The sequence below is a fragment of the Drosophila elegans genome, unplaced genomic scaffold, assembly GCF_018152505.1.
Source record: "Drosophila elegans isolate 14027-0461.03 unplaced genomic scaffold, ASM1815250v1 contig_377, whole genome shotgun sequence".
NCBI classification, from domain to species: Eukaryota; Metazoa; Arthropoda; class Insecta; order Diptera; family Drosophilidae; genus Drosophila; species Drosophila elegans.
This window is the reverse complement of record NW_024545760.1, coordinates 459,630-472,465: the sequence shown is the minus strand read 5'-3', so window position 1 is coordinate 472,465 and position 12,836 is coordinate 459,630.

Below are 12,836 nucleotides of genomic sequence, written 5' to 3'. Positions count from 1 at the left end.
GGTCTCCGTCCCGTCCTCCTCCTCGATCGCGTCCTTCGGTTCGCTCTCGTCGGACGAGATGGCGACGACCTCTCCCATGTCCGCCGAGTTTGGGCCTGTATCCTCCTCTTCGGATGGCAACTCCACGTACGAGATCTTCCGTTGACTTTTCGTCAGACTCGCTGACCAGTGTCGGGGATCGCGACACCAGGGGGGGCGCCAGTAGCTGGAGAACGGAATCGGAGTCCCCCCTCCACTTCGCCACTGGCTGTTCACTGGTTCCCTGGTTCCGTTATTCGCGGCGACGTGTATATCGTCCTCCCCCTTTCTTCGGTTAGGGTACAGTGCTTCTCCGATACGACGGATTTTTTGTGACTGCCTCTCCTTGCTTTGCGGTTTTAACTGGCGTATGTGTGTTTTCCTTTCTTTGCCCGTGTTTTCGTGCCGGAGGTTGCAAATAACCGGAGAGTCGAATTTAAATATTTTAAACGGCCCTTCGTATCTGGGGGCTAGTTTCACCGCGAATCCTTCTGCTGCCTCGGATAGATGGTGCTCCTTGGCCCAGACCGTGTCTCCAATCTGCAGTTTCCAAGGGCGCCTCCGGAGATTGAAGTGGCGCGCCTGATCGTGCGCCGCCTTCTCCATGTCCCGGCTGACCGGCTCGAAGATTTCGGTTAGTTTTTGTGCGCTTTCCGACGGGGTCTGAGTTTCCCTTCCTAAGGAATGTGCCGGTACAGCCAGTCGGCCTCCACTAAATAGTCCGGATATTTTTGGGGGTTTTGTGCTAACTTGCCTCTCATGTCCCTTATCCAGCTACATTCGGCTTGTTTCGCCGGTTGACCTGGTGGCTTTGTCTTCATCATTCGACAGGTTTCAGGCAAGGGCAGCCGAGACAGTGCGTCCACCACAATATTGGCCTTTCCTATATGATATTTCAAGTCGTATTGTTGAGCTCCAGTGCCCATCGTGCGATTCTTCCGGTTGGGCTCTCGATGCTATTCAACCACTTCAGGGCGCTGTGATCTGTTATCACTTTGAAATGGTATCCCCCCAGGTATGGCTTTAATTTCCTTATGGCCCTCACGATTGCTAAACATTCTTTTTCAGTTCAAGATCCGGCTGGAATAGAAAATCATCCGCTCGCCCTGGCCGGAATTTTGAGTGAGCATGGCACCCAGCCCATAATCGCTGGCATCGGTGTGCAGCACAAACGGTTTTGTGAAATCCGGGCATGCCAAAATTGGGTAGGCGACCAACCTCGCTTTGACAGCTTCAAAGGCCTGCTTTTGGTCCATTCCCATTCGACACTCTTTCGGAGAAGAGTGTTCAGTGGATGCACTAGCGTGGCAAAATCTGGCACGAAACTCCTGTACCACGGCGCCACTCCCAAATACTGCCACAGCTCCTTGACAGTTGCCGGTGGTTTTAGCAATGCTATCGCCGATACCTTCTCCGGATCCGCCCCGATGCCCTAGTCTGTAATGCGATGCCCTAAGTATAGAAGTTCCTTCCTGAAGAATTTGCACTTATCAGCGTTTACTTTCAGGTTCGCCGCTCGCAGTCTTCTTAATACTTCCTTTAGGTACCGCATGTGCACTTCTAGCGTCCGTCCGACGATTATATCATCCTGATACGCGAATGCGTGCGGCATCATTTCGGATCCTATTCCCTGGTCCAACGCTGGAATGTTGCTGATGCCGAGTGTAAACCAAAAGGCATAACTTTCCATTGAAACAGGCTTTTCCCAGGAACCGTGAATACTGTGTACTGCCTGCTGGCTGCCTCCAACGGAACCAGTACCCGTCGAGGCTGCTAATGAATTTAGCTTCTCGAAGTTGCTCCAGGATATAGTTTATCATCGGCATTGGATATGCATCCTTCACGGACTTTGCGTTAATATTCCTGATATCAACACAAGGCCTCCACTTCACGATCTTCTTCCTTACCATGACTATTGGTGAGCTGTACGGACTCCTTGACGGTTCGATGAAGCCCTTTTTAAGAAGCTCGTCTACTTTGGCGTTGATCTCGCCCTGAATTTTTTGATTTTTCGGATCGGCTGATCGTCCTTCATGGTGACCCAGTGTACTATTTTCCAGGCTCTCCAAGTCGGTCTTTAAATACTGGTCCACATCCTTTTCCGAAAATCCCTTCGGGGCTTCCACGACTGGTACCGACAGCTTTTCCTTCAGCCAGCCTCGGTGTCTGTCCCTCGCCGGTATCACAACGCTGTGACCTGCACGCTTCACCTCGGCTCCGATTTTGGTAAGGAAGTTCTATCCTAGCACCAGTGCGTCGATCAATCCTGGTAGGATCAGCAGCTCCATTGACACTGTTCTTGTGCCAAGTCCGATTCGAATTTGTAGATGCGATTTTACGTCTCCGCATCTACCGTCCGCCATCCGTACTTGCATCTTTGTGGGTCCAACCTTTCCTGCCGCCTGCAGCCTGTCCGCCAGCTCTTTGCTGATGAAGCTCGCTGTAGCCTTAGCATTTGCTTCACCTATGAGCACTGTGGCGGACAGTTGCATTTCTTCCGCCTTCAAGTCGCCCATTATTTTTGAGATGCAGCACCTTACGATCCCTGCCGCCTCTCGGAGTCTGGGATCGTTGGGCATTTCCCGAACAGCACTCCACCGTTCGGACACCTATTTTCCCGCATCGCCAGCAGAACGTGAGTCGCCGTTTCCGGCACTCCTTCGTCCAATGGTCCGCGCCCCCGCATCTGCGACAAGCGTTGGCTGGATTCTGGATAAATCCACTGCGATCGGCTGATGGTCCGTGTTCCTGCGATGTATGCCTCCGTGGCGCATCCATGTCCTCCTGACACCGCCTACACCCCGCACCCTGCTCTGGCCTTGGCACTGGGCGGTTCTGTATTCTTTGGGAGTGGTTTTCCAGCTCGAACTTCTCCCGTTGCTCGTCCAGCTCCTTAAACTCATCTGCCAGCGCCATCAGGGTGTCCAGGTGCCGACACTCGTACGGCCGGATAAACATTCGGAGGGCCGGCGTGCTGTTCTCCTTTATTCTGTTCAGGACTTCTTTGGCAGACATACCCAGGGGCCGCGTCATCGTCTGCATGTCCACCATGTAATCTTTAAAATTTTCCCCGTATGTCTGCCTCCGCTGCCTGACCTGGTCCGCTAGCTTCTCCATGTAGCCTAGAGGAAGGAAATATCCTTGGAAGCTGAATATGAAGTCTCCCCAGTTGTCCCACTGCCGGTTGTTGGCTATGAACCACTTTAGGGCTCTGCCCTGCAGCAGCTCCGGCATTGCTCGTGGGATCTGTTTTATATCCAGACCATTTGTCACGGCTTATCGTTGCCATCATACCAAAAGTTCCACTCTCGGACCTGCTTGGCAACCTTGGCATAGTCCTGCGGATGTGGCCGTAATCTTTCTCTCCTCTCTCGGCTGCCTTGTCGCTTGCCATGCTCTGAATATCCAGGCCTGAAATCAGACCTTCGGCATCTACGGTGGTTAATTTAAACTTTGGGACCGGCAGCTTCCGGAATTTGATCTCCAGACCTGCAGCTAACTGTGCCACGAGCGGGTCTTCTGCTATGCGGTCAATCGTCTCTGCCAGGGCCTTCCCCAACGCCTCTACTGAGCCCTCGAGTTCAATTACCCCTGCTACCTTGATGCGGTAGCGCGCTCCGCCGTCCAACATAAGCTTGGCCCACCAGTCCTTCCGGTTCCTCCCTCGCTACCGTCGCGCTTCCTCGACCCCCTGCGCCGGCCATTCCGTCTCCGGAACCTCCGCCCACGGTTCCACGCCCTCCGACTGTTGCCTCTGCAGCGTCGGCCTCTCCGTGGCCGCTTCCGCGACGCGTTTCGTCGCATCTCTCGTGGACTTGCCTCGCGGATCGCGCCGGTGCATCGGCGGTGGGCGATGCCGGTCGCTGGCCTCCCACATCCTGGCCTCCTCCCCCGCCTCGTCGAACGCGGGCCACGTCCACGTGACCGTCTGCTGATGACACCGCCACTGCTGCTCCCAAGTGCGGCCTCCTCTGCCTCGGCGTCAGTCAGCGGAGACTGCTGCCCTCGTCGCCTTCCGCCGGGCCTCCCACTATCGGACCGTGACCGCCCGCGCTCCCATGGTACGGGCCCACTCCTTGGTCTTGCCCGACGACGGTATCTGCCCTAGGCAGATCCGCCCGAGACCTGCCGTTGCCCTCCTCAATCGGCGGAAAATCATGCGGTCCCTCGCCGCTCGCCGCGCCACGTCGTCTTCGCCCGAGAACACCTCAGGGCTGACGGTCTCCGTCCCGTCCTCCTCCTCGATCGCGTCCTTCGGTTCGCTCTCGTCGGACGAGATGGCGACGACCTCTCCCATGTCCGCCGAGTTTGGGCCTGTATCCTCCTCTTCGGATGGCAACTCCACGTACGAGATCTTCCGTTGACTTTTCGTCAGACTCGCTGACCAGTGTCGGGGATCGCGACACCAGGGGGGCGCCAGTAGCTGGAGAACGGAATCGGAGTCCCCCTCCACTTCGCCACTGGCTGTTCACTGGTTCCCTGGTTCCGTTATTCGCGGCGACGTGTATATCGTCCTCCCCCTTTCTTCGGTTAGGGTACAGTGCTTCTCCGATACGACGGATTTTTTGTGACTGCCTCTCCTTGCTTTGCGGTTTTAACTGGCGTATGTGTGTTTTCCTTTCTTTGCCCGTGTTTTCGTGCCGGAGGTTGCAAATAACCGGAGAGTCGAATTTAAATATTTTAAACGGCCCTTCGTATCTGGGGGCTAGTTTCACCGCGAATCCTTCTGCTGCCTCGGATAGATGGTGCTCCTTGGCCCAGACCGTGTCTCCAATCTGCAGTTTCCAAGGGCGCCTCCGGAGATTGAAGTGGCGCGCCTGATCGTGCGCCGCCTTCTCCATGTCCCGGCTGACCGGCTCGAAGATTTCGGTTAGTTTTTGTGCGCTTTCCGACGGGGTCTGAGTTTCCCTTCCTAAGGAATGTGCCGGTACAGCCAGTCGGCCTCCACTAAATAGTCCGGATATTTTTGGGGGTTTTGTGCTAACTTGCCTCTCATGTCCCTTATCCAGCTACATTCGGCTTGTTTCGCCGGTTGACCTGGTGGCTTTGTCTTCATCATTCGACAGGTTTCAGGCAAGGGCAGCCGAGACAGTGCGTCCACCACAATATTGACCTTTCCTATATGATATTTCAAGTCGTATTGTTGAGCTCCAGTGCCCATCGTGCGATTCTTCCGGTTGGGCTCTCGATGCTATTCAACCACTTCAGGGCGCTGTGATCTGTTATCACTTTGAAATGGTATCCCCCCAGGTATGGCTTTAATTTCCTTATGGCCCTCACGATTGCTAAACATTCTTTTTCAGTTCAAGATCCGGCTGGAATAGAAAATCATCCGCTCGCCCTGGCCGGAATTTTGAGTGAGCATGGCACCCAGCCCATAATCGCTGGCATCGGTGTGCAGCACAAACGGTTTTGTGAAATCCGGGCATGCCAAAATTGGGTAGGCGACCAACCTCGCTTTGACAGCTTCAAAGGCCTGCTTTTGGTCCATTCCCATTCGACACTCTTTTTCGGAGAAGAGTGTTCAGTGGATGCACTAGCGTGGCAAAATCTGGCACGAAACTCCTGTACCACGGCGCCACTCCCAAATACTGCCACAGCTCCTTGACAGTTGCCGGTGGTTTTAGCAATGCTATCGCCGATACCTTCTCCGGATCCGCCCCGATGCCCTAGTCTGTAATGCGATGCCCTAAGTATAGAAGTTCCTTCCTGAAGAATTTGCACTTATCAGCGTTTACTTTCAGGTTCGCCGCTCGCAGTCTTCTTAATACTTCCTTTAGGTACCGCATGTGCACTTCTAGCGTCCGTCCGACGATTATATCATCCTGATACGCGAATGCGTGCGGCATCATTTCGGATCCTATTCCCTGGTCCAACGCTGGAATGTTGCTGATGCCGAGTGTAAACCAAAAGGCATAACTTTCCATTGAAACAGGCTTTTCCCAGGAACCGTGAATACTGTGTACTGCCTGCTGGCTGCCTCCAACGGAACCAGTACCCGTCGAGGCTGCTAATGAATTTAGCTTCTCGAAGTTGCTCCAGGATATAGTTTATCATCGGCATTGGATATGCATCCTTCACGGACTTTGCGTTAATATTCCTGATATCAACACAAGGCCTCCACTTCACGATCTTCTTCCTTACCATGACTATTGGTGAGCTGTACGGACTCCTTGACGGTTCGATGAAGCCCTTTTTAAGAAGCTCGTCTACTTTGGCGTTGATCTCGCCCTGAATTTTTTGATTTTTCGGATCGGCTGATCGTCCTTCATGGTGACCCAGTGTACTATTTTCCAGGCTCTCCAAGTCGGTCTTTAAATACTGGTCCACATCCTTTTCCGAAAATCCCTTCGGGGCTTCCACGACTGGTACCGACAGCTTTTCCTTCAGCCAGCCTCGGTGTCTGTCCCTCGCCGGTATCACAACGCTGTGACCTGCACGCTTCACCTCGGCTCCGATTTTGGTAAGGAAGTTCTATCCTAGCACCAGTGCGTCGATCAATCCTGGTAGGATCAGCAGCTCCATTGACACTGTTCTTGTGCCAAGTCCGATTCGAATTTGTAGATGCGATTTTACGTCTCCGCATCTACCGTCCGCCATCCGTACTTGCATCTTTGTGGGTCCAACCTTTCCTGCCGCCTGCAGCCTGTCCGCCAGCTCTTTGCTGATGAAGCTCGCTGTAGCCTTAGCATTTGCTTCACCTATGAGCACTGTGGCGGACAGTTGCATTTCTTCCGCCTTCAAGTCGCCCATTATTTTTGAGATGCAGCACCTTACGATCCCTGCCGCCTCTCGGAGTCTGGGATCGTTGGGCATTTCCCGAACAGCACTCCACCGTTCGGACACCTATTTTCCCGCATCGCCAGCAGAACGTGAGTCGCCGTTTCCGGCACTCCTTCGTCCAATGGTCCGCGCCCCCGCATCTGCGACAAGCGTTGGCTGGATTCTGGATAAATCCACTGCGATCGGCTGATGGTCCGTGTTCCTGCGATGTATGCCTCCGTGGCGCATCCATGTCCTCCTGACACCGCCTACACCCCGCACCCTGCTCTGGCCTTGGCACTGGGCGGTTCTGTATTCTTTGGGAGTGGTTTTCCAGCTCGAACTTCTCCCGTTGCTCGTCCAGCTCCTTAAACTCATCTGCCAGCGCCATCAGGGTGTCCAGGTGCCGACACTCGTACGGCCGGATAAACATTCGGAGGGCCGGCGTGCTGTTCTCCTTTATTCTGTTCAGGACTTCTTTGGCAGACATACCCAGGGGCCGCGTCATCGTCTGCATGTCCACCATGTAATCTTTAAAATTTTCCCCGTATGTCTGCCTCCGCTGCCTGACCTGGTCCGCTAGCTTCTCCATGTAGCCTAGAGGAAGGAAATATCCTTGGAAGCTGAATATGAAGTCTCCCCAGTTGTCCCACTGCCGGTTGTTGGCTATGAACCACTTTAGGGCTCTGCCCTGCAGCAGCTCCGGCATTGCTCGTGGGATCTGTTTTATATCCAGACCATTTGTCACGGCTTATCGTTGCCATCATACCAAAAGTTCCACTCTCGGACCTGCTTGGCAACCTTGGCATAGTCCTGCGGATGTGGCCGTAATCTTTCTCTCCTCTCTCGGCTGCCTTGTCGCTTGCCATGCTCTGAATATCCAGGCCTGAAATCAGACCTTCGGCATCTACGGTGGTTAATTTAAACTTTGGGACCGGCAGCTTCCGGAATTTGATCTCCAGACCTGCAGCTAACTGTGCCACGAGCGGGTCTTCTGCTATGCGGTCAATCGTCTCTGCCAGGGCCTTCCCCAACGCCTCTACTGAGCCCTCGAGTTCAATTACCAGAACATTGCTCACCTCGGCGAAGTCTTCCTTCCTGAGATAATAAATCAATGGCAATCACTCATGGGAGCCAGATGTAACGACCTGATTACTTAGATATTCGCGCTCGCTACGTAAACGGGCGGCTAGCTCAGAGATGTTGTGGGATCGTTCCACAAATTTTATATTGGTTGATTGCCTTTAACCAAAGAATAACGCAAGAGTTCTGTTGGGATCGTAAAGGTTTTTATTTGTCTCCTTGTAAATAGTCTCGTGGCTCTTCCGCTACTGTTACTCCTCGTCGCTGTCTTCTGCGGCGTCGCACCTCGTCGTTGACTGCTTGCTGGTATCTGACTCGTGACGACTCCTTCGAGACTCTGGATGTTATGCGAACCCCACTGTCGGGACCGGCAAGGTGTTTCGCCTAGCAGGTAGGTTCTGCCTCTTGGCCCAGCCACCTTTATCGCAGACTCCACGCAAGGACTCCCTAAGCTCGATTTAATCACGACCTAGCACCCGTTGGATCTCAGCTTTGAAGTCTCAGTCTTGTAGACTCACAGTCGTTCGGCGTCCCGACTTTGCGATCTTGATCCTGGTACTCGACACTTGATTAACTTGCTACTGGTCTCGCGTACGCACTCGCTTTGATTCTCGCATTATTACTTCGGGGCGAGCTGCGCTTGCTCCGCCCTTTTATAGCCTGTGATGGTCCCGTTTTTCCTCTTCTCCAGCTCGCGTGATCAGGTCCAAGGTCCACTGCCGCACCGTTAGTTCAAGGGGCTTCCTCTTTCTGCAGGTCCGAAGTCCGCCAATTTACCGATCGACCTTGTTGCCCTTGCCGTGTGAGGGTTTTGAGACTCCTCACGGACATGGCTCTATCGACACCCCTGTTTAAAATTAAGAAAATAAATGAAGATACCGTTTTCTAGTCTAGCTTTTATGAATAAAATACAAATAAATTTAGATATGAGTTACTAATTTTTATAGGGGGACGTAAATTAAATCAACAAAGGGTCGTTAACATATGAGTTTTTAACTGTTAAGAAGAAACATGGTTGGTGGGCTACGAAAACTAGTGGCCATTAACATCATCGGCACACTTATTTATTATTTTGAAGATAGAGAAGGCTTCTTTGTTTTGAGGAACTCTATAATGTAAAATGCGTATTATTGTTTTTGGGCATCAGCAATAACCTACTCCACCTGGAATGCCGTTTGCGTTTTGTTTTAGGACACGGAAGTGCCGACGGTTACGGAGACGATTTTTAGCTATTCAAATCGATACTTGCTTGATCACACGAACAGTCTGGCTAGACGTCTTGCTACATCATTGGGTCGACGACGTCTCCGCAGACTGCACCCGGCGGACGTGTGGGTTATTGACCGTGATAGACACGGGCGCCTCCAATAAGGTCAGCAAAATACTGACAAGCTTTAACCTGCTCTGAAAACAAGAGCACCTAATACCTGAATATTTGGGAAGAGGACCATCTTTGTGTGGCGCGTAAGATATATAAAATGATGAGTATCCAAAGCCGAGTCGATCCAGCCATAACCGTGGACTACAGCTGATGGATCCACAATAAATGTGACGCTTGAGGTGAATGCCATTGCCTCCATAGCAATCCTTGATGGAGGCAAAGCGTATATCGGCTGGTTTGCCTACAACTGCCGAGCGCTGGTACGCACTTATGTGTGCCACAGATGCCGCCAGTGCGGACAGACCTTCCATAGTGCGCGAGGCTGCACTAATTCGACGGACTGCCGGAATTGCCGATTCAAGGTATGCTGTCATACACTGTCTGTGTATGCTGCTGTGCTGGCGAGGGTGTATGCTAGGCATTACTGTTTAGCTTCATCCAAGCAAACTGTGGTCGAGGCGAAGTTGTGATGTCTGATGCTTTAGTCAGAATGGGACAGTAAAATTACCTGTTCGCACTGCTGCAAGAGCCGTACCTCGGAGCCGAGTTTTTGGAGAGGCTGCCCGCAGGGCAAAGGGTCATTTCTAATCCGAGTGCAAATGCAGACACTGCAGTGGATCATCACTATGTCATCTGCTTGCTAGAGGAGCCCCTCACCACCGATTTTGGCGTATGCGTAAGGCTGCAAGAGAGTTTTGGCTCAATCTTCCTTTGCTCCGTATACTGCCGGATCGGCTTCTCGCTGGAGCCATATCTCAGATATATGGATGCGCTCCTGCTGCAAGCCAGCAGAACTCCTGAAATCCTGGGACTTGGTACCAATGCAGCATCCCCCATGTGGTTAAGCAAACTCTCTCGGGGTGACCTGCTGTCTGAGTGGCCTAGCCAGCCCAGCGAGGTGTACACTAGGGTGTCCCTTATTTGACAAAAACATTTTTTGTTTTAATTTTGTAATGCATACCCCCTGTATCTTTTATAAATGTAAAACCTTACTCAAATATGGAATTTGATCTTTCTAGCATGATTGCAACCCGTGCCGACCAAGCTTCAAATTTGAACAAAAAAATTTTTTTTTTTATAAATTTTTATAAAATTATTCAAAATGAAATTAATGAAGTGAATGAAATGCAAAATGAATTTATTGTAATATTTATATATTTTTAAGCACATAAAATAATAAAAATCAGGCAGGGTAACTTCTATTTAGTGCGGTTTTTTTACAATCCGGCTATAAATGTCTATGTTCGTTGACACAGCGCTACAGGTTGTAACGATCCTGCTTTGCTGAGGTAGCTCAACGGTGTCCAGGTGTTCGTTCCAACATTTATTTATGTCAGGAGTGGTTGCTGTAAGAGGTCGACCCGGTTCCCAGAGTATGACACGTAAGCGGGTTCAGTGAAATCGAATCGGTATGCGTTTATTAAGAATTATTTGTTACATAGGATATATAGAGTTCGTGCTGCAGGGGCTCGTCCGCCTGTAGGTTGCCGGGGTCTTCCGTGTCGTCGTTCGGCGTCGTCGTTGGGCGTCGTCGTCGCGGTGGTGGCGGCGGTGGCGGCGGCGGCGGCGGCGGGTGCCCTGTGGATGAGAAAGAAAAAGCCACGTCCCTCTTGGCTATGCTTATGTCTAGGAGGATGAGACAGTTTGGAGGCCGCTTGGGTCTACCAGTCTCGAGCAGAGGGTGGAGGCCGCTTGGGGCTACCAGTTTCGAGCAGAGGGTGGAGGCCGCTTGGGTCCACCAGGGGATGAGAAGTGTCGCGACCACGAGGGGTCGGCCTTGCCGATCTGATCGGTCGTAGTTCCGTGCGCGCAGGACCGGCGGTGGGCCTCGGAGAACCGAGTGGTGGTCAGGGCGCGTTGCGGACCGACTCAACCCGGGTGAGAACCAGGTGGGATCGGTTCGGCAGACGGCCGAGGAGCGCCTCGGGGAACCGAGTGGTGGAGTCCCCAGAGGATCGGGTGTCACTAATGACGGTCGGTCTTGGGGTGTGGGATCCCAAAGGTCGGATATCACTGATGACGGCCGGTCTTTAGGGGGGTGGGGAGGGAATTCCAAAGGTCGGATATCACTGATGACGGCCGGTCTTTTGGAGGGTGGGAAGAAGGGAAAGGGGGGAGGGGAAAACTAACTACAATGTATTGGGTGGACGGGGTACTAGACCCTATCCCGAAAAAGACTCCGCTGTTAACTCCCAGAGAAGTTTGCTCACTGCAAAGTGTAAGCCTTACCTTCTCCGATCGCCGTCGGCCGCAGAGTGATCTGTATTGGCCACCGGCGCCCTTTTTATATCCTCCCGGCCCTCGCCAGTGTGACTGTAGTTTCATAATCCTATAGCCATGGTCATACCGCGTGTGGCTTGTGGTGGCTAGTGGTCAGTGTGACCGTTTCCTTTGTTTGGCGCGCCCGCCCGGATATTAAAATTTGAATATTTCCGTTTAACTTAAATTTATTTCGGCTTCTTGACTTGGTACGGTATTGAACTTATAATTATTTCGGCTTCTTGCCTAATTAACGACTATCTATAGCTACTGCTTATGTTATTATATTATATTTACTTTGTGCGCTCCTGAGCGTCACACCTCGCCCCCTCTTGAGAAGGCACGAAGTGTCTTATCGTGATACGGCTTCCCCTTCCAAAGATGACCTTCCACGTCTTCCGGTCGTCCTTCACTAGTATACTCTGCTGTTTCCCCTTTCTCCTCCTGTTCCATCTCTCTTTGATTTCGTTGACCGCCCTGGCTGACATCGTCGCATCTCTGGGTACGATCCACCCCATCTCGTTTGTGAACCACTCCACTCATGGCGCCTGTGCGTCTGAGCGTGCCTCTGTCTCATGGCTTGGTGTTGCTTCCTCTGCCTGTGCATCCGCCGCTTGCGTATCCATGTCCATCGGGTGTAGCTCCAGGATGTCCCGGTCTGGCGACGGTGTCCTTGCCCGTTCTCCCTGTTGCTCCTGGACACTCCTGTCGGCCACTGCCTCAAGAGGGCTGCGAGGAACATGGGCGATCCGGGTCCGTCCGCCTCTATCGGTCACCACGGCCGTTCTTGCTGGCGGTCGGGCTGTCTGTTGCCCCTCTGGTCGTGACTGCTCTTCTCTTTGTGACAGAGCTAGCCTGCACATTGGTGGTCTGAGGCGAGTCGGTACTGTCCTGACCCGTATGCCCGCCCCTGCTGATCTCGCCGGTATCAACCTCGCCGCTCGCCTTTCTTGCTGCAGCCGTGTGCTGCTCTCCCGGAACTTCTTCTTTGTGACGTCGAATTTGTTCATGTTGTTGTTGTTCCAGAAATTTCCTGATTTCCTCCTCCGTCGGCTCCGTATCGTCTGTGCTCTGCTCGGGTTCTATTTCTCCTTGTGTTGTTTCTGCCTCGGTGATATCTAATTCCAGGTTGCCGCATTGGATTCTTGTGTGCGTTTTGGCCAGAAAGTCTATTCCTAATAATATTCCTCCTGTCACCTGATTTAAGATGAGGAAGTCCAGCTCGAATTCTTCCCCTGCGAACTGTATGTTGGTTGTAAAATCTCCATCTGATCTTTGCTTTGATCCGTTCGCTAATGTTATTTCTGTCCTTCTCTTTCTCCATTTTCCATAT